Below are 23,354 nucleotides of genomic sequence, written 5' to 3'. Positions count from 1 at the left end.
AAAAAGTGTTTTATTCCAGGGTAGGCGTGTCTGTGGTCTACCCTCCAAAGAATCTGCTTCGTGGGTTAGCATTTTCAATTTTTGTCTGGGATTATGATGCTGGTCATTAGAGCCCAAATACTTCACAAGAAGAAATCAAGGGAAAGAAAGAGATGCAAAGGGGGCACTCCTACATAGGAAGGTGGATGGATTTCAATGTCTTGAAGAAGAATTGAGAGCCTTAAGTCTTATCTCAGCTTCTACCTCATCTACTGTGAATCTGGGGTCAAGTCCTTATTCTTCCAAAGACAGGGCGTCTCACTCTCTCTCTGCTCCACACTGGAATCGCCAGGGGAGCTTTAAAAAATACGATGTCTCGGTCCCTCCCCGAGTCTGGTTTAATTGGTCTGGGGTGGGGCCCCAGGATGGGGATTTTTAAAAGCTGCCCTGGAGACTCTAATGTGCAGCCAGGGTTGAGAACCACTGCCCTAAGAGAAGGAAAAATAAAACTAATAAGCACCTGCCTCCTGTAGATCTCTCAGGGGCTGCGGGGTGTGGCTGTGATGTATGAGATAATGAGCCAGTAAAATGGTAGGGCGGAAACGGATTGACCCTTTGTATTCCATAGAGTACCCTTAGTTAACAAGTGATCTCCAACATTGTCCCCATGATCTGCAAAGAAGAAACACATTTCCCATCCTGGTCCACAGTATTCTCTCTCTCTCTCTCTCTCTCTCTCTCTCTCTCTCTCTCTCTCTCTCTCTCTCGCTCATTGCATGCAACTCATTTGGTATTTTCTATCCCAGTCTCTTCCATTCTATTCCTTCAAGGAAAAAAAAAATTCTGCCTACTAACACTCTTTAAACAACATTATATTAAGGTTCATGGGCCAAAATAAATTAAACACCTCTGGAGAGCATTAAGGCGCTCCATTGATAATGACTTGGAGCTTTTTGCAAAGGTGTGATGGGAAGTGAAGTTGCATATACAGTCATAATATTTGTTGAGCGATTGCTAGTGCCAGTAATAGTCATAGTAGAAAGTGTTTTACGAGCATGATCTCAGTGAATTGTCACAATAAAAATGCAAGATGAGTACTCTCATCTTCATTTTAGAGGTGAGGAAATCAAGACCAAGTACCTATGTCCAAAGCAGAAGAATCATCTTCACCCAGAGGCAGCAGGTCTACCCCTCACCCAGCTCATGGGAGAACAACTGTGCTTACTGAACACATTTGCTTGTCTGAAGTTTGGGGAGTAGAAAGAGGTTGGAATAAGTTACAACCAGAGGTGGATCCAGGTATGTGGGGCCTGCTGCATACACAATTTGGGGGTCTTATTTAAGAAAAAGAATACAAAACTATGAGTCCAAAATGAAGGTACAAAAGTGAATATTTCTTTTGAATTAAAAGGTATCACACCAAATTCAGATTTTTAAGAAGCTGAAAGATACCACAAACATCACAAAGTCTCAAATCAACTTTCCCTTCACTGAATCCCCAAAATGCCAGTGGCCAGTTCACCCCGCCCTACTCAAGGTCAAGTGCTATAGTGGGGACTCTAAGTGGAAAGAGATGGTGTTTCTGCTGATGGCTGTTAAATGTCAAAAGCAAATGATTTTTGTTAATCTTGCATGAACAAGTGACCATGTGAACACATTTCTAGGCCGCTACCCAGGCCTTAGTAAGGGGCCCAGCAAGTGAGGGGTCAGGAGCTTAAGTTTCATCAGCTTCCCAGTAACCCTACAACAGGCTCTATGTCATTATCTCAAAATCAAGAGCTTTGGAGTCAGCTGGACCTGAATTTCAGCCCTGGCTCAGCTGCTTTCTGCCTTCTTTGAACTTAGACTTGGTCATTTGTAAAAGGGGCATGCTAGCAGCTTCTACCTTTCCGTGTCTTTGGGAGATTAAAGGAAATAAAGAAGGGTGGGGCTTAGAGATGCCAGATTTAGCAAATAAAAATAAGACACCCACTTAAATTTAACTTCAGAGAAACAATGAATACTTTTTTAGTGTATGTACCACCTATTGCATAGGACATAGTTAGACTAAAATTCATTCCTTGTTTCTGTGAAATCCAGATTTATCGGGGCATCCTGTATTTTATTGAGCTTAACAAGTGGCAGTGATTGGTATTGTGGGCAGTGATTGATTGGCAGTGATTGAGGCATCCTGAGTGTCCCACAACAGGGTTCATAAACATTAGAAAGTGGGTATGAGGGAGAAAAATGCCGCACAGACTCTGTTCAAGACAGTTTATTGTGGGGAAGGTTGAAAGCGGTGGCCATGAGAGTAGGTGGGTGCCTTAATTTGAGGATGTGTGTAGAGGGGATTAAACCACTGACTTTGGGTACGCCAATTAAGTTCAGGGACCTCAGTTTCCCTGTTTGTAAAATGGATGCAAAGGAGATCCCTGAACTCTCCTCCCGCAGATATCACCAGCCATGGAGCTTTCTCCTAATGCAGGGGCCACCTCCTCAGAGACGCCTTCCCTGACTAAGCTGGCTAAGATCACTGTCCCTTTGCCACAGCACATAATTTCCCCCTCCACAGTAATTATAACTTTCTGAAATTGTCTTGATTCTGTACTTGTTTGTTTATGGTCTGTGTCCCCATGTGAATGTAAGTTGCTGGAGGGCAAAAAAAACCCGAGTCCACCTGGATTTAGTTGAATCTCCCAGGTGCTGTACCCCGCACAGCAGCCATGTACATTGAATGGATAGGTGGATGAATGAATGAATCCAGTGTCATTGTTGAGGTTCCTTCCAAGCCGCCTTTCCTTTCTCAGGGGCCGCGCCTGGGTTGCAGAGGGAGGAGGTGTGGGGTGTCGGTGGGTGGGGAGGAGCTGGGCCCTCGCCTCCCTCCAGGACCGGCAGGAGCGAGCGCGCTCCGCTGGGCTGCAGGCGCTGAGAGCAGCGCGGCGCCAGCTGCAGGGCCGGAGCCCCGCGCCCGCGTCCAGGCGCCGGAGGTGTGTACCCGCCAAGCCCAGCGCCGCGCCTCGGCTCCCCCACGCGCCCACGCACCGGCGCGGGGACCCGGGCGGGGGCAGAGGGAGGGCCCGGCCCAGGGAGGGGAAGGGGCCGGTCCTCCCGGAGCAAGCAGCCGCGGCAGCCCAGGAGGCGGAGGCAGCGGCGGCGGCGGCAGAGGCGGCAACGTGCCCGCCGCAGTCGCCCGCCGCTTCGGACCCGCGCCCGCCGGTCCGTCAGCCCGCACCGCGCCGGGGCGCTCTCTCCACTGCGCGCGGTGAGTACCTCCCGCGGCGCCCACCCCGGGGCCGCCCGCGGGACTCGCCCGGGCCGGGGTCGACGCGGACCCCCTCGCCTGGCGCCTCTCGGCAGCACTTGCCCAGCCTGGGCCTCCGCAGCTGTCGGGGTGCCCGGGGGGGCGCACGGGTCCATCGGGGCTCCCAGGCCTGAGGAGGTACAAGGGCAGCCGGGACAGTGGACAGATCCTCTCCCGAGAAAGTCTGTCCCAGTTCCGGGCCTCGGTTTCCCCGTGCGTTTGGGGAGCAACGACCCTGAAGTTTGCACTCCCGCGCGGGACAAGTGCATGTCGCGCAAGTGGTGTGGACGCGCCTGGACGGGCTGCGTTTGGGTAGTTTTACGGCCCGGGTGGTTCTCGAAAGGGGCGCTCCCCCCATCGGACCGAGGAGGCACCGGGAGCCGGATCCCAGCTCACGCCCTCGGGCGCTCTTGATGGGGGTCACCGAGGAGCGACCGCTGGGATTCCCGGCGGGGCTGGAGCGGCACGCTGAGCCAGTCCCGGAGGCTGCGTTTCTTTCTTCCAGTTCCTCTGCGCTCGGCCTGCGCTGGTCCAGCTCGCCGGGCTTTGTGAGGGAGCGGGCGTCCTGGCGCCTGCTGAAGTTGGAGTTGAAACTTAAAAAACTTTACATCCAAAGGATGCTTAGAAGGAGGCGAGGGTTTTGTTGTAATGGGAGAAAGTAGAGGATGGAATTGTTTCCCAGCCCTGCGTCTCAGGTTCAAAGGCCGTGCCGGCCCCAGCTCCTTAAGTATATTTCCTGCCCCCAAATGAATAGTTTGTAAGCTCAAGGACTGCTAGGAAAGCTTGACTGGTGAAAATACAAATACTCGCATCACAGAATCCTCAGCGCCGCATTTCTCAGCTGTTCAAAGTGGGGCGCCTTGGCGGTGCAAGGTCCCTGTCACCCCCAAGTGAAGCCTCGTCAGTGAGTGACAAGCGTGCACCAGGCTGCGTTCTGAATTAGTGTTATTTTTCTAAAAAAAAAAATACACTAGACCAATGCCGCATTTTTATGGATCCTATTTTCTTCCCCTTTCCCCGAAATGCTACGTAATCTTTAATTACTTTTTTTTTATATATACCGTGGAGGTATAAATCACTCCTGGTGGAGGTACCTTTTAATTACGAGGTGCAGTGGAATGAGTGAGTATCAGAGTGGGGAGTTGCTCGCCAGAGCGGAGGGGAGGTAGAATGATTTACAAACATCAAGTAAGAATCTGAGTGCTGAATTATGTTTGAGTTAGGGAGCTCCCTTCCAAAGGAAATTATGAGCAGCGGACAGTTGTTGTATTTCAAACCGAATGTATTAATTTCATGAGCCCTTCCTCTCTTGCTTGAGCGAAATGTCTGCTACCAGGGTATGAGCTCTGAGCTAGTAGCTAGCCGTATTACCCGCCGATGCCCCGTTTGGGGGAAGAGGGAGAGGACCCTCCTTTAAAAAATAATCTTTGTGGGAAAAAATCTTGCAGGCAACGTTATCTACTTACTCCCCACTTCCCTCTCCCCATCACTTTCAACCCCTTAAACTTGATACTTGCTTGCATTTAGACATCCTCAGACTAAGGAACGTTAACAAAAATTTTATGGTAACAAATGAGGATGGCTTGAATCTTGCTTTTGACTACCTGTAAATAGTGTTTGTATTCGCAATCTCCTGGCCTTTGGAGGAAACTCCACATTTTGCCATTTCAACCAGAGCTGGCCAGATCTGAAAGGAGCCGAACTTTTTCTTAATGAGTTCATTTGTGTCATCCATAGTTTTCATAGTTACTCCCTTCTTCTCTTGCAACTTAGGCTTCACAATATCATTATTTTCTCTGAAAGGAATTAACATTTTTCCTCCATCTTGAAACAGCTCATCGAGTGCCGTGGCTGTGGGTATGAGAAAACTCTGTAAACACATAAATCTCTTTCCCAAATATTAAATAACTAAAGAAAGTTAAAGTGAAATAAAGAAAACAAAGATGTGATCCAATACTTTGGGATTTTTTTAGACAACCGATGCTTTAATCACTTACGTTTTAGGATCTCCTTTATCCTGTCTTTTGTGTTGTGTTGAACATATAAAGAGATATGATTTGTTGACTTGTTATAGGATTACCATTTGGCAAAAAAAAAACACCCAAGACACGCTGTTTCAAATCAGCGGTGTTGCTTCTGCTTTAAATTGCATGTAAGCGATGGCAAGCCCTGTTCCAGACGGATAAATTGATAAAGTGCTAGCTGCTGTTGGGAGAACGAAACAGTCCTCAGCAAAACCGCCCTGTGGCGCAGCCAAGTACATTTTGCATTAGGTTTGAGCAAGCTACTGAGATCCCAGCCGCTCGGGGGAAAGTGCACCCGGTCCGAGCACGTCCACTTTAAGACGTTTTGGTTCGCCCATGACAAGACGACTCCTTTCCCACAAAGAAGAAACCGTTTCCTTATTTTTTTTTCAGTTACTTTTCCAAAGATAACTTGTGTCCGGTGCAGGAGACCCGAGGTACGCAGAAACCCAACCCTAGCCGGCTCAGAACACAAGGACTCCTTCTCGCTCCTTCTACCAGATGTTTTTTAGGTGTCCTCAGCTGGAATGCCCAGTTTGAAACTAATTAGGCCAGCAATAAACTCCTTGTATAATAAAATCGCAGGCCGTTATGGTGCATAAGTGGGGTTCCCAGCAGCTCGTGACAGATGCCTCTCTCGGCCTAGAGAGAGCCCCGGGGCTGTCAGGAGCAGATGAAGGGAGTGAGATATCTAGTTTCGATATTTGCTTGTCCCTAAATATCCACGGACACCATGAGAAAAGCATTAGCCTCTAGGAGAGGACGGGTGGAAGTTACAGCTGGGGTAAGGTTTTGTCTTGGCTGGGCAGGCCTCCTTCATGTAAAAATGCTTGGGGAAGAAGTAAAAGGGACAGTATTTAAATTGCATGTAAGAGATTGCATGCAGTGGCCACAGGTCAGAGGTGCATGTGGTGTGTGTTTGAGCGTTGAGTGGTGTGTGTGTGTGTGTGTGTGTGTGTGTGTGTAGGCTGGGTGAGAAGACAGGAATTCCGCAGCAGAGAGGGGAACCTTCTCCCCCAAAGATTTTATGTAAGGGAGGAATTCGCCTAATTATGTAGTGCTTATCTGTGGCGTTTGTGGACGTGAAGTGGCTGGTTATTCGGTTACCTCCAAAGGCTGAACCCTCTGACTCTTGCCAAGTCTGGTTTTGTTAGTGGAAGGAAACTTTTCTCCCAGCTAGCTGCTCTGCAAAAGGAGTTGGTGGACTCCACTCAAAAGGAATCTCTTTACAGAGAATTAACCCCACAGTTGAGAAAACACAGCCTGTTGACACAAAACACACACATACACACTCACCCACACTTCCCACCTTCCTCCCTGACCCCCATCCCCCAATATCATAACAGCTTTCTTAGTGGCCCCCTCCCCCCTCCGCCCAATCAATTTGGCAGTTCAAACAGTCCCAAACACACGCAAGACAAAAAGAAGGTTCTGGTAGGGAAACAATTAGCCGAGAGACAATGCTTCATTTTTGCTGTTTGAGGATCTTAACTGGCCTAATGGTGTTTGGCTAGCACCTCTTCTAATCCGGGGACAGCCCCCCTCATTCGGTGGCAAGTACTTAGTGTAACTGGCTCAGACTCACTTGTCTCCTTGTAAATGAATCAAGAAGGGCAGGGACTGGGTTCTTTATTGTGTGTGATTTAAAATCAATTTCAAGATATGAAAGTACCTGCCAGGTTGTCTTTAGGGGGAAAAGGATGAAAAAAAGCCACAATCTTTTAAATTTATTTTTGCTGCCCCTTTTTGCTCATTTTCATCGCGTTGGTGCCTTTGCCATTTCTCTCCATTTGCAAATTATATCCTTGTGTTAATGATCGTGGTGGAAGTAGCTACCACTTAATTGAGCACTGGTATGCCAGGCCTGGAGGCGACTCTCAGACATGTGTTTTTAGGATGGGTTCTCACAACAACCCTTTGAGTCAGGTATTTATTCTATTACTATTATTCCAACTCCGTTAACGAGAAAATTGAGTCTCAAGTCCAATGACTCGTGAGAGGCCACGGAGTAAGTGAAACCAGAATCTAGGCCTTCAGACCTCAGCCTTCGCCGTGCGCTATGAACTCTTGGCCCAGAGAACATTTATGCCCTCATTCCCCCTTGCAGAGAGATGCTGGATTTGGATGGTTTTAAGTGCATGGAGCACAATTATGATTTTTTTGTATGTTTTTATTGATTTCAGAGAGGAAGGGAGAGGGAGAGAGAAATAGAAACATCAATGATAAGAGAGAATCACTGATCGGCTGCCTCCTGCAACACCCCACACTGGAGATCGATCCTGCAACCCAGGCATACACCCTGACCAGGAATCGAACCATGACCTCCTGGTTCATAAGTTGATGCTCAACCATTGAGCTATGCTGGCCGGGTGAGCACAATTACTTTCTGATGCTGCCCTGAAGTTATTTGTTGTTGTTTTACAACAGGAAAAAAAAATCATATTATTTAGAAAACACAGCTATAAGCCTTTGTGAGTCGTGATATTTAGCAGGCTGTGTGTGTGTGTGTGTGTGTGTGTGTGTGTGTGTGGTTCCGTAAGGGAAAATGACTGTTTATTTACAAGGGCTAATTTGATTTGTTCCTTCGATACTAAAACACCACACATTTCAGTTCCTAAAAAGAGTCAATAAATTTATCGGCAGTGGCGAGGCCCTAAAATGTTACGGGAGGCAGCCCAAATTGAGTTTACTGGAAGGTGCTAGATTGCTATTGGGTGGGTTGTTGTTTGAGGGTTAGATTATAAACATTTGGAGAGCGAAGAATAATTTGGAACAGGTGGTCCCAAGAGTCAGGTAACTGGAAAAATTTCTCTTTGCCACTTTGAGGGTTAAGGAAGGGCCATAGGCTGCCTGAATCAGGGACAGGCGGGCTGAGGGTCAGGGGGCGCGGCCTGGCAGGATGGATGAGAGGGTCTCTGCACCCGTCCCGGGTCTGGAGCAGGGGCTTCGTCATCGCTGTCATCGCCCTTCTGACGATGCTAGTTAGGGCGCAGATGTGTCTGCTCAAGCTGCTTTGCCAAGTCTGCCTCTGTTTCGGACAGATGCAGACATTTGCAGCAGGAACTTCGCTGAACAGCTAGCCGGCAGACAGCCTCATTCTTACCAGCTTTCAGGATGTGCCCATGGCCCGACTGTCTTGCCCCGATAATGCTAATTTTAACATATTTTTAAATGAGCGAAGCATTTAAAAGAGGCCAGAAACGATGTTGTCGTTTAGTGTCAGTAGTGATGCGTCGATAACATGAAAATGTGATTTCAGTGGCTTTGGATTTCCCCCCTCTGTTTTCTTTGTGAGTGTAAAGTTAGATTTTTTTTTAAAAAAATCTGTGCATTCCCAGATGTAGCATCTCCATACATATCTGCTCCTAGTCATTCCAGGGAGAGTTTTCAATTCTCTGTGCATTTAACTTCAGCAAAATGATAAAAATCGACATCTCTTTCCCCCAAAGAATGAGGCACCGGAGAGAGCCTGACTACTGTGTGGATATAGCAACTTACTTGGGTCTCGCATCAGCTGAATCTGTCAGTTCCCCTTTCTTTCCTAGTCATCTCCCAAGAATCGTCTTTCGTAGCTGAAATATACAGCGTGTTAGCCAAAAGACATTTTAATTTCGTAAAGAAAAATCATGCCTGCGACAGCCGGGTCTGTTTCAACCATTATTGTTTCTGAAGCGTGCATATTTTGGGTTTCATGGTAAGATGTGGGTTTGCCAAGAAAGAAAATTACAGCAAGAAATATGTTGAAAACATATACACTCTGTTTAAGAAATGGGAAAAACACGGAAAATTCCGCACGGTAATTGCTTTAACGTGAGTTTTAAATGTCATTGTTTGACTTATGTCAAAAAGTCCCTCTTAGCTAATTCTCACATATGCCGGTACCAGATATCGCACCTTAAAAATGGCAAATGTTGGTCTGAACTTGGATGATCTTCGAGGCTTTGAGAGATATCCTTAGCCCTAGTGGAAACATGCCAAATTTTTAGATTGTGCAGACCATTTTTTGAAGGGTACTTAGATATCGATTTTATTTTCTTGACCCAAAATAAGAAAACACGGGGAATTCTCAAAAGCTTTTTACAGGCTGCTATTATGAGAAGAGAAGCCAAACCAACATGTATTAGGTCATGAGCTTGAAGTGTATAAATAAGCCCCATGAAGGTCACCAAAACGGGGGGCGGGGGGGGGGGGGAGGGATCACCAGTTCTCCTTACCTCGGCCAAGTCTCAGTTCCTGCCTCATAGACGTGTTTAGCTGAAGTGGACACAGAAAGGGGGTTTCTGAGCCCACGGTTTGAACAATCTCCATCCGATTTGGATTCTGAGGACAATTGAAGACATTCTTGGGGTGGAGTGAGATAGGAGGCCCGGGATTTCCACCTCCTTCAATCACCCCTCTTACTGCTCAGGAGAAAAAGTGGGTTCGGGAGCCACCCCTCACACCAAAGCACACGTTTTATTCCTGGTGTTTGGGTGCACAGAGGCCAACGGTTGAAAATGTCTTGTGTTCCTTCTGGTCGGTTTCCTCACTTCCCATCTCCTTCCTGTGGTCACGTTGTGATGAAGGCATGAATAGTTCCCAGAACAATTTTTTTTATTCCTGCGAACATGTACCTGTTTTTAGCATTTGGGGTGCAACGTGTAAGTACCAACCTTTAGGTCTTGTTGATTGGCAGCTCCCCGAAATACGGAGAGACAGGGGGAGTGTCCACGGCATCCCCTTGCTTGGTACCAGCCAGGTGCTGATGGGAATTCCACGCAGGGAGAAAACTGTTTTTTTTAGGAGAGAGAGCAAGGGTGTCCGTGCAGAGAGGTTGTTTTCTTTTGTGGGTGTGTACTGTTTGCATGTACAGGGACTTTGGTTTCAGTGTGTTCTAGAAGCATTTGTCTCTCTAGCAAAGGTCTGAATGTCCCTCTTGGTCAGAAAGGGGGTGGCGGGGAAGGAGGACGCGGCCAGATTCCTGCACCTCCGGCCTTTTGTGTGACTGGTGCGGTAGCAGGAAGCGGTGACTCGCTGCTGGGATGGTGTCATGTGGCATCGCACGTTGTGACTTGCCCCCTGTGTTGTAAACAGAGTTTTGGTCCCATCCAGCCGTGAACAAGAATGGAGCCGAGGAGATTATTCGCCTCCGGCCTGCCATGGGCCCGAGCTGTCCTCTGGCGAAAGATGCCATACTCCCTGGAGACGTCAAGGTTGGGGTGTGGAGCAGGGGAAGGAGCAAGAATGTCTTAAACTCAGCAAATGTCTGAAACGCTCCGAATGTCTTCAGTTTGGCTCTGGCACCGACAAGAAAGGCAAAGGGACAAAAAGGACATAGATGCAGACAGAGAGATTGGGGGGCTTGAGCTAACGTGGGGGCTTTTCTGACAGCTTGGGACCCCTGGAATGCCTTGCTAGAGTGTCTTTAGAAAGCTGATTGTGGAAATGTCTTTTCCTGCAGCTCTGCTAGCGTGTGTGTGAGTGTGTGTGTGTGTGTGTGTGTGTGTGTGTGTGTGTGTGTGTGTGGATTGGCAGCCAGGCTTACTTTTAGTAAATTGGTTTTTGTTTTTAAGAGAACACAAGATTTATTTGGAAATAACAAGTGGCCCATATTTATTGAACACTTACGTGCTAAGCAAACACTTATATTTTTGTCTCTAAATAGCCTCCGATGGAACGTGCTATTATTCTTATTATCCCTGTTTTACGGCTGCGGCAACTGCATCTCAGGGAGGTGAAGCAACTTGTGCAAGGCCACACGGCTTGTGTCGTGGCCAGGACTGAACCCAGCCTTGATTCCTAGGCCTGTCCCTCTGGTGTTATGAAGAGCTATCTTTCCTCTGCCCACCTGCCTGCCTAGGAGAGCTGCTTTTGCCTTGGGGATATGAACTGATGAGCAGGTTGGCTTCAGCCAAGAAAAGTTGGGTTCAGTTACGAGACACCTGCTGATTTTCACAGGCTCTCCAGCCTGTCCTTGTAGGACTTGAGGAAGGTTTTGAGTTGGAATCTACTGACCTGGCGGCTGCTTCCCTGCAGTTCGCTGGTCTAAGCTGTTGCCCATGGCTGCTTTCGTGCTCAAACAGCAGTTGAGTAGTTAACTCAATAACAGAGATCACATGACCTGCCAAACCTAATCTATTTCCTCTCTGGCCCGTTCCAGGAGAGGTGTGCTGACTCCTGAGCTATTGCAATATGACAAGACAAATTTTGTTGACAAGGAAGAATATGCTCTTGGGACATTTCATAGACCATTTCACTGATTTATTATTAACCACATGTCTCCTACATGGCTGATACTTTGCACGCGATGGGAGAAAATTACAAATGCATTCATTCTTTCACTCACTTTTCAACAGTATGTACTGAGCTGTGTTCTAGGTGCTCGGCTGATTCCTGGGGATCCAGAGCAAGAAGGACCCAACCCGGCACCTCTGATAGCAGGATCCCAGTGTGTTTGTACCAATATCTCGCTGCCTCTCTTTCCCATTGAGGGTTCAGAGGGCAGCGACATGACTTCTTGAGCTTTCCAATGTTCAAGCAGCAGGATGGAGGGAAAGACCAACTCTGCAGACCCTCACCCAGCGAAGCCACGCCTGAGTCAGTAAGAGCAGTACACTGGCTTCTGCGCCTCGAGCTGTGTCAGGCAATGCCATGGCCCACTTCCTGCCTCAGACAGATGTCAACCTTCTGCTTTCCTTAAGAGGTGGTCAGGAACAGGTAGGAGTCAGGGGAGTCAGCCTGCCCAAGCGTTAGCTCTGACTTATAGCCTGGAGATTAAGAGCATGAACCCAGGAGCCAGGCGGCTTGGGTTCAAATCCCTGCTCAGCATTAACCAACTACTTAACATTAGGCAAGTTACCAAACTTTTCCCTGCCTCAGTTTCTTCATCTGTAAAACAGGCTGGATAATAATATGCCTTCCTCAAAGAGCTATTGTGGAGATCAAGTTAATAAATATAAAGTGTTTGAAATAGTATGTGGCAAGTAGTATGGATTTTATCAGTGTCAGTTACTGGTTTATTATTATTATTATTATTATTATTATTATTATTATTATTATTATTATTACTAGTAGCCCTGCACACAAATCCATGCGCCAGTAGTTCTCTGCAGGGCCTGGCTGCTCTGTGCCCCCTGCCCAGAGGCTCTCCACAGCCCAGAGGCCCATCCACGGCCGGGCGCGGAATGCTCACACTGCCTGCTCTCAGCAGCTGCCCCCCACCCCCGGGACTGGGGGACTCTGGCGGGGCTGAGAGGACTGGGCGCCACCATCTTGTGGCTATGGGTGCCGCCATCTTTGTAACGGAATGATGGTTAATTTGCATATTGCCCTTTTATTGGATAGGATTATTATTAAGCTGTGTGACCCTAGGAAAATGACTTAGGCTCTCTGGACCTCAGTTGCTCCTTTATGAAACTGAGATAATATAAGAATAACAATAATAACTGCTTCAAAGAGTCTTTGAGAATTTAAATGAGGTGTTACATGTAAAACCCCTCGCTTTGCTACAGTGCCTGTCTACGCTGAATGCTTACTAAGCTAGCCATTGTGCTCAAGCCAGCTATTACTACCCTTGAAGTTATAGAGAATTGTATCCTAGGTCAGTGATATGCCTTTAAGGTATTGGTCAGTCAAGTCCTTTTTCAATATCAAGGGAATGTATGGCTGTGGTTAATAGCACAGACCCTGAACTCAGATCTGGTCTGAGCCTTAAGTCCACTGCTCACGAACCCTGCCACCTTGGTGGGCTGGGAGTTGACCATCGCAATTTCGCAGGCAGTGGAGGCCCCAGGGCCGCTGTTCACTGGGTGGTTGTGAGGGTTAAAAGAGGTTGCACACATAAAGCACGTAGCAGGGTGTTTGGCACATAGTAAGCACTCAATAAATGGTAGCTTGTATTATTATCACCCCCACTCCTTGCTGCACCCCCACACCCAAGAAAGTACTGAACATTAGTAAATTTTAATTTGAAAATAAAGGAACACATTTTAAAACTGCCAAACAGATTTAAAATAATATTCATTAAACAAAATTAAAATATTCTATTAAAGCCAGACTTTGGGCTCAGACCAAATTTTTATAACCCAAGCTTAAAGGCCAAGGAGTCCTCCAGCCACAATGGGGACATTGTGATTGAGCCTGAGACTTCAACGCTGCTATTGAGCAGTCTTTGAAATGCACGTTTCCCCGTTAAAATAAAAGGGAAGTCATGGGAAGAAAAAAAAATGAGGTTCTTGCTCACCCCAACAAACCTTAATGAACTGAAAAAGAAAAACAAAAGTTTTCTCATTTTTTTCCTGCTGCCTTATCCTGCCAAAGACGCATGGCCCACACCTAACCCCGGCGTTGAATGGTACCCACTCAGAATGTCCCAGATCCGATATGCTCTACCAGTTAACCTGGTCTAAATCCTGGTCTTCATGTATATTTATAGTGCAGTGCATGATGGGTGCATGATGGAGAGCCGGGACTTGGGAGCCCCGCTGCCAGGTTGTGCCTCAGTTTCCCTACTCGCAGAACAGAGATTAAATGTTGCATAGGGCTATGCTAATGTGTAAGAGTTAGCTATCCCTAGGGGTGTTTTAACCTTGTGTCATTATCGCATGAATGAAACTTCTCCAGACTTCTGAGACTTTGAAGAATTAAAGTATACCAGTATGGCTTTACCTGAGAGTTTTGAATCAAAATAATCTCAATATTCAGGGAGGAGAATTGGAGAGGGAAGAAGTGGATTTAAACGTCTCTCACAGGAGTTATGATGTATCAGACACCTTTGCAAAACTCATTTAATCCTTTCTACAACCACAACAAAAATCCCATGACACTTGTAGCTGCTGTCCAGTGGCAGTCCATTCCGGGTCTCTCTGGCCCAAAGCCCAGGCCCGACCCCGCACGCCCTGCAGCCCTTCTGGAGCAAGCACACGGGCACTCGCAGAGACCTCTCCCTGACCCACGAGGGTTATACACGGTCCAGTCTGACATTTCTGCAGCATCCTTCATCCTCGGTGAGCCCTAGTCTTGGTGGACGTTTACCTGTCTTACTAAGAATGGATGGACTCTTTCTCGAACGACAAGTGGAAAAAGTCACGGCAGTGGGCGGAGACATCCTTCTCTAGGTGACAGTCTTTTGAAGAACCTCTGCGTTGTCTTGCGGACCAAGGGGGTGTGCCTTCTCCTCAGACCAGGCCAGGCCCTTGGCTATCATGCGGGGCCTTGAAGCAGAGTTGTCGGAGGTTGGGCAGCTGTTGGGGAAGGGGTAGGGGTAGGGTCGACTCCACACTCCAGCCCCCACCTGCTGTGTGAAGTTGGGCAGATCACGGGAGTCCTCTGAGCACCAAACTCTTCCCCCGTTCATGGGGCAAATGCTGTCTCGATGGGGTTACACAACGTAAGCATACTGTTGGCGGGAACACAGTGTGTGCGTTCCGCGATTGCTGTGCTTAGGGTTCTATGGAATTGCACCTACTCCCCCAGAAGTACTCAAAGGAAGTGAAGATCACTTGCCCCTGGACTTATTCCCGACTGTTCCTCAGGTAGCTGCATCTCGAGACTGTACACATTCTGGAAGGTTCCATTAGTCTCTGAAGGGCAGTCTTCTTGCCAATGGGGTGTGTGCCCTCTCCACATTCACTGGAAACATGCATGAACTTTCTCGCAGGTTTTTGTCTTTATTTTATCATGCATTTGGAAAAGATAGAACAAGTATTTCAAGCAAATGGTTTCACCCATTTTAAATGCTTATGACAAAAAAAAAAATGGTTTAAAATCAAGTCCATCAGGTAATGAAGTAGCAAAAGTGGCACCCAGGTGTGGCAGATTCATGAGCAAAGTCTGAGAAACACAAATCTGAAAATGTGACATTTTCCAAATATCTGTTCATTTAAATGAAATCATTTACTTCTAAAACTCTTCCCCGCAAGCTGCTTACAGTGAATGAATGCCCAAATAACCATCCGTCTCCTAACCAGAATTGAACTTCTATACTCTGTTCTCAAGGGGAATAGAATGAAATAAATGAGGTCTCTCAAGGATGTCGGTAAAGTTGTATCAGGGCACGCTCGTGTCTGAATACATTTAGTCTGTGTGTCTCATATCTTTACAAGAAGAATGACTACCCTTTGGGTGACTATATTGTTAATAAAAAATAATGTCTTGAGTGATTACTCAATGCTAGGATCTGTTCTGAATGAGTATAGGAACCAACTCATTTATTCCTCACAAGGGTCCTACCAAGGAAGTGCTATTAGAATGCCCACTTAGGAAGAGGAAAGTCAGGCACAGAGAGGTTACGTGACTTACTCAAGGTCACACAGTGAGTAAGCAGCAGTGCCAGGCTTTGTGTGCAGGAGGATGGTTCCAGGTTGTCTTCATAACTCCTGCACTCCCTGCCTCTGTAACCACCACAGGAAGAATTAAATCACCCTCTGTCTCACCTTCATTTAACTGGACAATTAATTAATTAGTGACAGGCATGAGAGGGAAACAAAGGCAGCATTAGTCTTAGCAGTAATTTCTCGGTGTTTTACAAGGATGTATTCGTGTGTCCTATTAACTTTCAAGTGCAGCATAACGCAGGGGTTAAAAACTGGTCTGTCCCGGTTCAAATCCAGAGTCTACTAGCCAGCCACATAACCCTGGGTTTACATAACTTGTTACAGACTCAGTTTCCTCATTTATGAAGTGAATCCACATCATAGGAGTTAACAACGATGGCCTGCCGAGGGGAGCACCTGACACAGCAAAAGTGATGGTTAAATGCTATTGATTCCCCGTCGAGGAAAAAGTAACTGTAGAAGTCAGATCTTCTTGGGAGGCACGGATGCACTTTGGGACAGTCCGCTGAGGACGAGAAGGGGAGCGTGCCTGGGACGTGAGGCTCACGCTGGAAAACAGCTCAGGTTTTTCCAGGTGACTTCAGACCCAGCCAGAGACACCGGCTCTTTGCGTCCCCATGTGAGACGCTGCCAGGACAAGTCCTCAGTCGGCAGCCTAGGACAGATGAGGGCACTGAGGCCCCGGGGCAGGGCTTGCCATGGTCACAAGGCCAGTCCGTGACAGAGACCCCCACCCTGTCCCAAGAAGAGTTGGGACTTTGGGTCGCGTGGCTCAGAGGTGGAGAAGAACACATCAAAACCCTGGCACTGCAATGCTGCCATAGGCTCCAGTTTCAGGATTTTCATTTTTCTTCTCATCCCCTTTCTTCTGTCATGGAAAATGTCTTTTTCTCTAGAAAGGTCTGCCTGATTTTCAGTGACTAGGGGGGCAGACTTCCTGGGTTTGCCTCCTTCAACTTCCTCCTCCACCTCACCTCCCACCTCCATTTCCTCCTGAATATGGAAAACTGAACTTCCTCGTTTGTTCATTCATTCATTCATTCATTCATTCAAAAATGTGTGTACACTGCTCTGGGCACAAAGAATACAATAGTGAACAAACACAACCTAAACCCGCTCCCTCATGGAGCTGCAATTAAGTGTGGAAAGACCAAATATAAGCACATAAGCATGTAAGGGACACAGACTGTCAGATGGTGACAAGCCTGTGTGGCAAAATTAAGAGAAGGTGGATAGAATGGACCCGGGACAGGGAGGCCTCGCTGAGCAGGCAGCCACTGAGCACAGCTCTGAAGGAGGGAGGGTGCCGATATCTGGGGAAGAACATTCTAGAGAAAGGAAAGGGCAAGTTCAAAAGCTCTGAGATGGGAGCGGCCTGAGGCTGATGGGGCTGGGGGAGATCAAGTGGTTCAGGGGCAGGGGGACATGAGGTCATGGAGGAGGGGCCTGACCAGGTAGGGCCGTGCTCAAATCCCACAGCCATTCTGTGTCAATCAGACACGTCTGAAGTCAAGATTATTATAATATTGAAATGGTTTTTTAATAGATACATCGGACCTAAATCTGAAATCAATAATTGCAAGCTCAGATACCCAAAGTGGCCAGACAGATAACAAAGTTAATGAAGTGGGCAGGGCGGTGAGGAATGAAGACCCTGTATTGCCATGTATTCTGATTTCTCAAAGGACACTACACTCTGGATTTTTTTATGAGAAATGTCCTGATTTTTAAATCACCACGAGGACCCACCAAAACACACATACTTGCTCACAGTGTGTGATCACTCTTCCAAACACAGCCACAGATCCTAGGGATCTAATTTCAGTGAAAAGGCATTGCGCCTTCTCTCATTCTCTCATTCCTTTTCTTTTTACCAATTCCTGACCAGAAGGATGCCAAGAGATGCTAAAAAATTGTTTCCAGGAAAAAGTAGGACTTGAGTCTCCTGGGAAGGGGGGGGGGCTGAGACTTCTTCCAAGGAGCAATCAGTTTGCTTCATTTTTATGTCTTTCTCAGGATTTTTGTCCTGATCACCCCTCATCATGGGTAATGGCAACGTGGTCCAAATTCACCCTCCTTCGGGTTTTCGTTAGTGTCCTGATGATGATGATTTTGTCATCTGGGGTTGATTTAGGAGTGGTGAAATGTTTGCAGGTTTCATAAATGGTTGTCAGCCACTGTTTAGAATGGCAAAGCATTCCTTGTGTTGTTCACATTGCAAGGGACGGGGTGATAGTTTCCAATGGCTACAGACATGAAAGTGGAAAAAAGGGGGGCCGTGAAGGATTCCACACAGGAGATTGGAGAGTTGAGTAATTAGGCAGGGGCTGTGGGGTGAGGAAGTGAGCTCAGCTCTTAGAGCTTTAAAGAACCGAGATGTCCAAGCTGACGGTTCTGAATCCATACTCCGCCTTCCCCACCCCAAAGCTTAGGGTCGGCAAAATCCTGACCATGGGGCCACATAGCTGTTGAGATTGTTCTGCATGTAAGTAACAGAAAACTTACTTTTGAGATGGTTTCAGTAAAAGGAAATTCATTGATGTGGGGAAATGACAAGTGCTGGGAAGTCCTGCATTCGGGTATGGCTGGTTCAAGAACTCAAATGTAGGTGACATACCCATTTCTTAATCCTTAATTCAGAAGGATTCTATACTTTGTCGTGTGCCACCTCTGGAACTAGGGATGGAGTAGGAAAGGGATAGATTTCCAAACTGCAGTCAGCAACGTTTGCTGGGAGTGGGGTGGTGGACCCCCAAAACGGCATTCTAATGCACCTCTAGGCCCTCTCCACTGCTCTTCTACTGGCCTGCAGTGCCCTGTGTGAAGTCTGTAGCCTTTCCGGGTTCTGTGCTGTGCTCTGGTGAATCATCTTTTCTCCTCAAACACTCCTATGAGGTTGGAACTTTTAAGGCATGCTACTGACTGTTCCCACAACCCTGGAGGATCATCGTATTTCAAAGAAGGGCATCCAGGGGGGTCATCTCTCATGGCGTCCTGTACAAAATCCGCACTCAGTCTTTGGGACACTCCAGCCTAGCGTGGGAGATGCACTGGACTCCGGCAGAGAAGTTGGAGATGCTTCAGTATCACCTGGCGTGGAAGGAGTGAGCCGGCTGTGCTGGGCTCACATTCTTGGGCCTCCGGTGATCAGCCCATGGTTCCTCTCCTCCTTTGAGCTTTGCCCTCCATTCTTGCCTCCGCTGGACTTTTCCATGTTCCATCTAGTGACACTGCAATAACATCTGATGCAACAGAGGTTGCACACCAGCAACCAAGATGCGTTTGATTTGGTCTGCAGAATATTTAAAGCAGAAAAGGGAGCCAGTACTTGAATATCTGGACATTTCACACAAAAATGCAGATTTCTGGCTTCCATTAAAAATATCAGAAGATCTGTCGACACTGTGCCCACGTTTCCACATGATTTCAGTTGGCTGGGGCTGGGAAATGATTGCCTCTTTTAGATGGATGAGTTCTCCGTTCACCACAATCCCCACCTCTCCCTATTGTCTCCCTGACCCTAGGCTCAGGTTCAGTCACCATTTACTGTTGAGATGGTTGTTTTACAGTAGATTTAAGAGAAAAAGGACATGTTTCCTATAGCCAAGTCTCCAACAAAAGTATGAAAATGAATTCTAAACCAAGTTGGTCATTAGTGCTAAGGAAATGAGGGGAAAAAAAGCATGTGTCTTTGGGTAAAGTCGAGTTTTCTCAACATTGACACTGTGAACAGTGGGGATTGGACAATTTTTGTTGTGGAGGTCCATCCTGTGCATTATAGGATGGCATTTAACATGTCCACATATGGACCTTACCCCTTTCAGAAATAAATCGTTTCTTGAGCTCCAGGTACCCATGACCAGTTTAGTAAAAAAGAAAAAAAAAAGAGTTTTCTCATCATAAGTAAGAGAAACTGATCTGAATTATGTCCCCATAGGCCCAGATTGTCAGTGAGGTTATGAGTTGGCTGATTTTGGCTTAATCATAGGTGGACTTGCCAACTGTTGAGGCCACTTAAGACTGCCTGTCTAAGATGTTAGAGAAGGAATTTAGCGTTGGATGAGAGGTTGAACAATCTTAGAGTCTTTGGAGAATTTCTCAACTTGTACCTTAGAGAGGCCATGGTAGATGCTACTTGGAAAAAATTTTCAAACAGTTGGTCTTACTATGGTGAATGGGCAGCTGTCAAGGCTGGCTCATGGATGCCTCCTCCAGCTCTGGTTCTGTGAAGCTACAGCACCGAGAGTGAATTTCCCCAATTCACTGCATCTTTGCAATTGGTAACAGGTGTCTGCCATGGAAACCCAAGAAGACACGGATGTCCAGGGAGGGAGGGCAGTCCCGTAGGCTAGAACTGTGGACCACATGATGTTTTCTTTTTGATTTTCACCAATGCTCCAAAGTCCATCCAATGTCTGAAATATCCATGCTTGGGTTTCCTTATAATAATGATAATAGGTGCCAATCATCCATTCAACACATATTTACTGAACACCTTCTGTGAGGCAGCTACTGTTCTAGGCACTTGACAAGAAGCTAAGAGCAAAGCTTACCTCGACCTTGCCCTCTTGGAGCTTGTGTTTTTGGTGTAAGAGTGATAGTCAATAAACAAGGACATAAGCAAATGTATATTTAGTATAACAGTGTGTTAAGTGTTGTGAATAAAATGGAGCAGGGGTGGGTGACTAGGGAGTATTAGGGGAGAATAGGGAAGAGTGGTATTTTTAGTTTAATTTTAATTTAAAATACAGTGATCACTGTGGTGCTGTGCTGGTAATCTGGCTCTCTTGAAAGCAAAGGCACTGAATTGAAGTGTTTGCCACTTCCTGTTGTGTAAATACTCTCACCGTGGCTGATCTAATGGGACAGAGCCTGGTGTGTTCAGGAAGGGCCAGGAGTCCGTTGTAGCTGGAGCAGTGAGGGGGGCGGGGCAGGAGATGTGGTCAGGGAAGTAGCCAGAGCACTTTATGCCATGGTTAGGTTTTTGGCTTCTACTCTGAATGAGGCGGGAGCCCTAGGAGAGCTCCACGCAGAGGAGGGACAGGATCTGACTTACCTTGAGCAGAATCCCTCAGGCTGCTATGGGAACAGACGGCAAAGGCAGAGCAGGGACTCCTAAGAGGAGACTGTGTAGGCAAGAGGTGATGGTGACTTGGACCAGGGGGGTGGCAGCAGGAGTGGTGAGAAGTAAGTGACCCTGGATATATTTTGAAGGTGGAGGTGATGGCCTTTGCTGAGGGAATGATCTGGGCAAGGTGTCCTGCCCAAGCATTTGGGAGGATGGGGCTGGCGGGGGAGGAGCAGGTTGGAGCACTCCTATGAGTAAGTGCTTACATGCACCATGGCCTCCCATCCTCACTGGTGGCTTCTTTCATTGTCCCGTTTTAGAGAGGGTGTGACAGTGACCGGGGGAGGTTAACCAGCGTGGCCAGGCCAGACCCCAGCACGCTACCACTGCGCTGTCCTGCCATGTTTGCTGGGCTCTCCCGGCCCCACTCCTCCCCTTTGTTTTGAGGACATGGAGGCACAGAAACCCTGGAAAGGAACTAACAGAGGCACCGAGCCCCTCTCCCTTGTGCAGAAAGAGCTCTCCAGCCGTTACGGCAAGCACAGTTGGTTCTGCTCAGTGGCTCCATCGCCAGCCTCTTTCCTCGACAGTTTTATTGGATGAACCCCAGGAAGATTAATATTCCATTGTAAAATTTACACTTTACAAAAATGAGTAGTCGATAGCTTAGAAGGCTTTGGTTTTGTGCAGACATAGGTTTGAACTTACCAGCTTTACTTGCCTGAGCATCCGTGTTTTCATCGGCGGAGTGGGCTTATTAAAGGGTTCCTCTCTGATGAAATGAGATGATGTGCATAGGGCACTGTGCCTGGCCCCCCACACACACACACACATGGGGCTGAGGGCAGGGGTGCTGGTGTCCCAGGACCATTATTGTTTGAGAGAGGGAATCAGGAAGTTAGGCTCAATTTTGGACAAAAGCTGAGTTACCTTAGAAGCTGCGCTGGGCCGGGGATTGCGAAGCACATGGTGACTGAGAGCTTGGAGGTTTGGCCTTTTCCTTTCTTTTTTTTTTTTTTTTTTGGGGGGGGGGGGGGGGGGTGTTCTGGAGATTGGAGGCCTCTTTCTGTGTTTTTGCTTTGCGCACCAGGCGGCTGGTCCTTGGCCATTTTCTGCTCCCTGGGCTCCCAGAGGAGCCGACCTCGGCCCCGCAGAGCCTCCTGCCTTGAGTTGTCATTTGTCGAAGACAGAACGGCATGTTCTCTCAACAAGCAAATCCCCAGATGTGAGCCCATTCGGGGCTGCCACGTTTTTCCTGATGAAATTCCTGACTTGGTGTGTTGTGTTTTCTTAAAAACACGCCCACTGCCTCCGAAAACCTCAGCCGGGGAAGAGAAACATTTCTCGTTGAATTACCAGTGTTTGAAATGGTGTCAAATTATGCCCCACTTTCATGGTGTCGATACGCCAGTCTTTCCATTCACGGCTTTTGCGGACAGACTGAGATGGCTGAGCGTGGCTATTATCTAGCCGCCCTGGCATCATACAGATGGGAAAACTGAGGCTCAGAGAGGCCAGGGAGGAGTGCCGCACGCTATGTTGGTCTCCAAGCCTCCGCCAGACCCAGACCTCTGGATTCCAGACTCCTTTTCTTTCTCCTTTGTCCGAGGTCACAAGCAGGCAGCCTGTGGCCACCTCTACCCCACAGATGTATTTTTGTTGGCCCGAGGGTGTTTTAATTTGAATGCGTTGCCAGCATTTAAAAATCAGGAGATTCCATATAAAAACCCAGATTTCTGGCTTCTCCTGGTCCAGTGGGAGATCAGCCAAATGAGGCCCACATTCCTGCACGGTGACAGCTGAGGATCGCAGTAATGACCACTTCCTTTAGCAGAGCACGTCTTCAGTTTGCCACCGTCCCCACCCCTCCCTCTAGTATCTTTGGACACTGGGGCTGAATGTCAGTTGCTGTTATAGAGCTTCCCTTCCTGGTCCTCTTATGGTGGAATGAAGAGGAAAGTAAAACATTTCTTGAACGTGTGTCTTTGTCAAAAATCTATATACATATAAAAGCCTAAGCAACCATTACGACTGAACTATCAGTCGACTGGTCGCTATGACACACACTGACCACCAGGGGGCAGATGCTCAACTCAGGAGCTGCCCCTGGTGGTCAGTGCACTCTCACAGCCAACCTCCCGTGGCCCCTCCCCACTGCCAGCTGCGCCACCCCCCATAGGCCCCAATTGCCCCCCAATAGGCCTTGATCACCTGCCAGGCTGAGGGACCCCACCTGTGCATGAATTCGTGCACCAGGACTCCAGTGAAGAAATAAAAGATGAAATGAAGTGGCTATTGGTTCAAAAACTAACAGTACAGCTCTGGCCGATGTGGCTCAGTTGGTTGGAGTGTCATCCCCTACACCGAAGGGTCGTGGGTTGGATTCCCAGTCAAAGTGCATACCTAGGTTGCAGGCTCCATCCCCCGTCAGGACCTGTGCAACCCATTGGTCTCAGTCTCTCTCTCTCTCTCTCTCTCTCTCTCTCTCTCTCTCTCCCCCCCCCTTCCTCTCTCTCTCAAATAAAAAAAAAAAAAAAACGAACAAAAAAAACCCTAATGGTACAAAGCATTATTATGGTAAGGAAAGAAATTCCTATGAATTTAATATGCAAACAGAATACATCAGTGTTGAAAGAGCCAGCCCCTTCACTCACTGACACTACCTTCCCTTCTCTGCCAACATTACGCTG

The 23,354-nt window shown here is 47.6% G+C and overlaps 1 protein-coding gene across 2 annotated transcripts in view; it reads left to right on the top strand.

The window, feature by feature from the left end:
- Nucleotides 1-3,058: 3,058 nt before the first annotated feature.
- The window catches only part of EYA2 (EYA transcriptional coactivator and phosphatase 2), a 229,514-nt gene continuing 209,218 nt past the window's right edge, over nucleotides 3,059-23,354 (top strand). For both annotated transcript variants that reach the window (XM_054724363.1, XM_054724364.1), the window contains exon 1: nucleotides 3,059-3,220. The gene's annotated coding sequence lies outside the window, so the exon portion shown is untranslated. The remainder of the gene's footprint in view (nucleotides 3,221-23,354) is intronic.

The sequence above is a fragment of the Eptesicus fuscus genome, chromosome 12 (assembly GCF_027574615.1).
Source record: "Eptesicus fuscus isolate TK198812 chromosome 12, DD_ASM_mEF_20220401, whole genome shotgun sequence".
Lineage (NCBI taxonomy): Eukaryota > Metazoa > Chordata > Mammalia > Chiroptera > Vespertilionidae > Eptesicus > Eptesicus fuscus.
The sequence above is the reverse complement of the archived record's forward strand: the minus strand, read 5'-3'. Positions and strand labels throughout refer to the sequence as shown.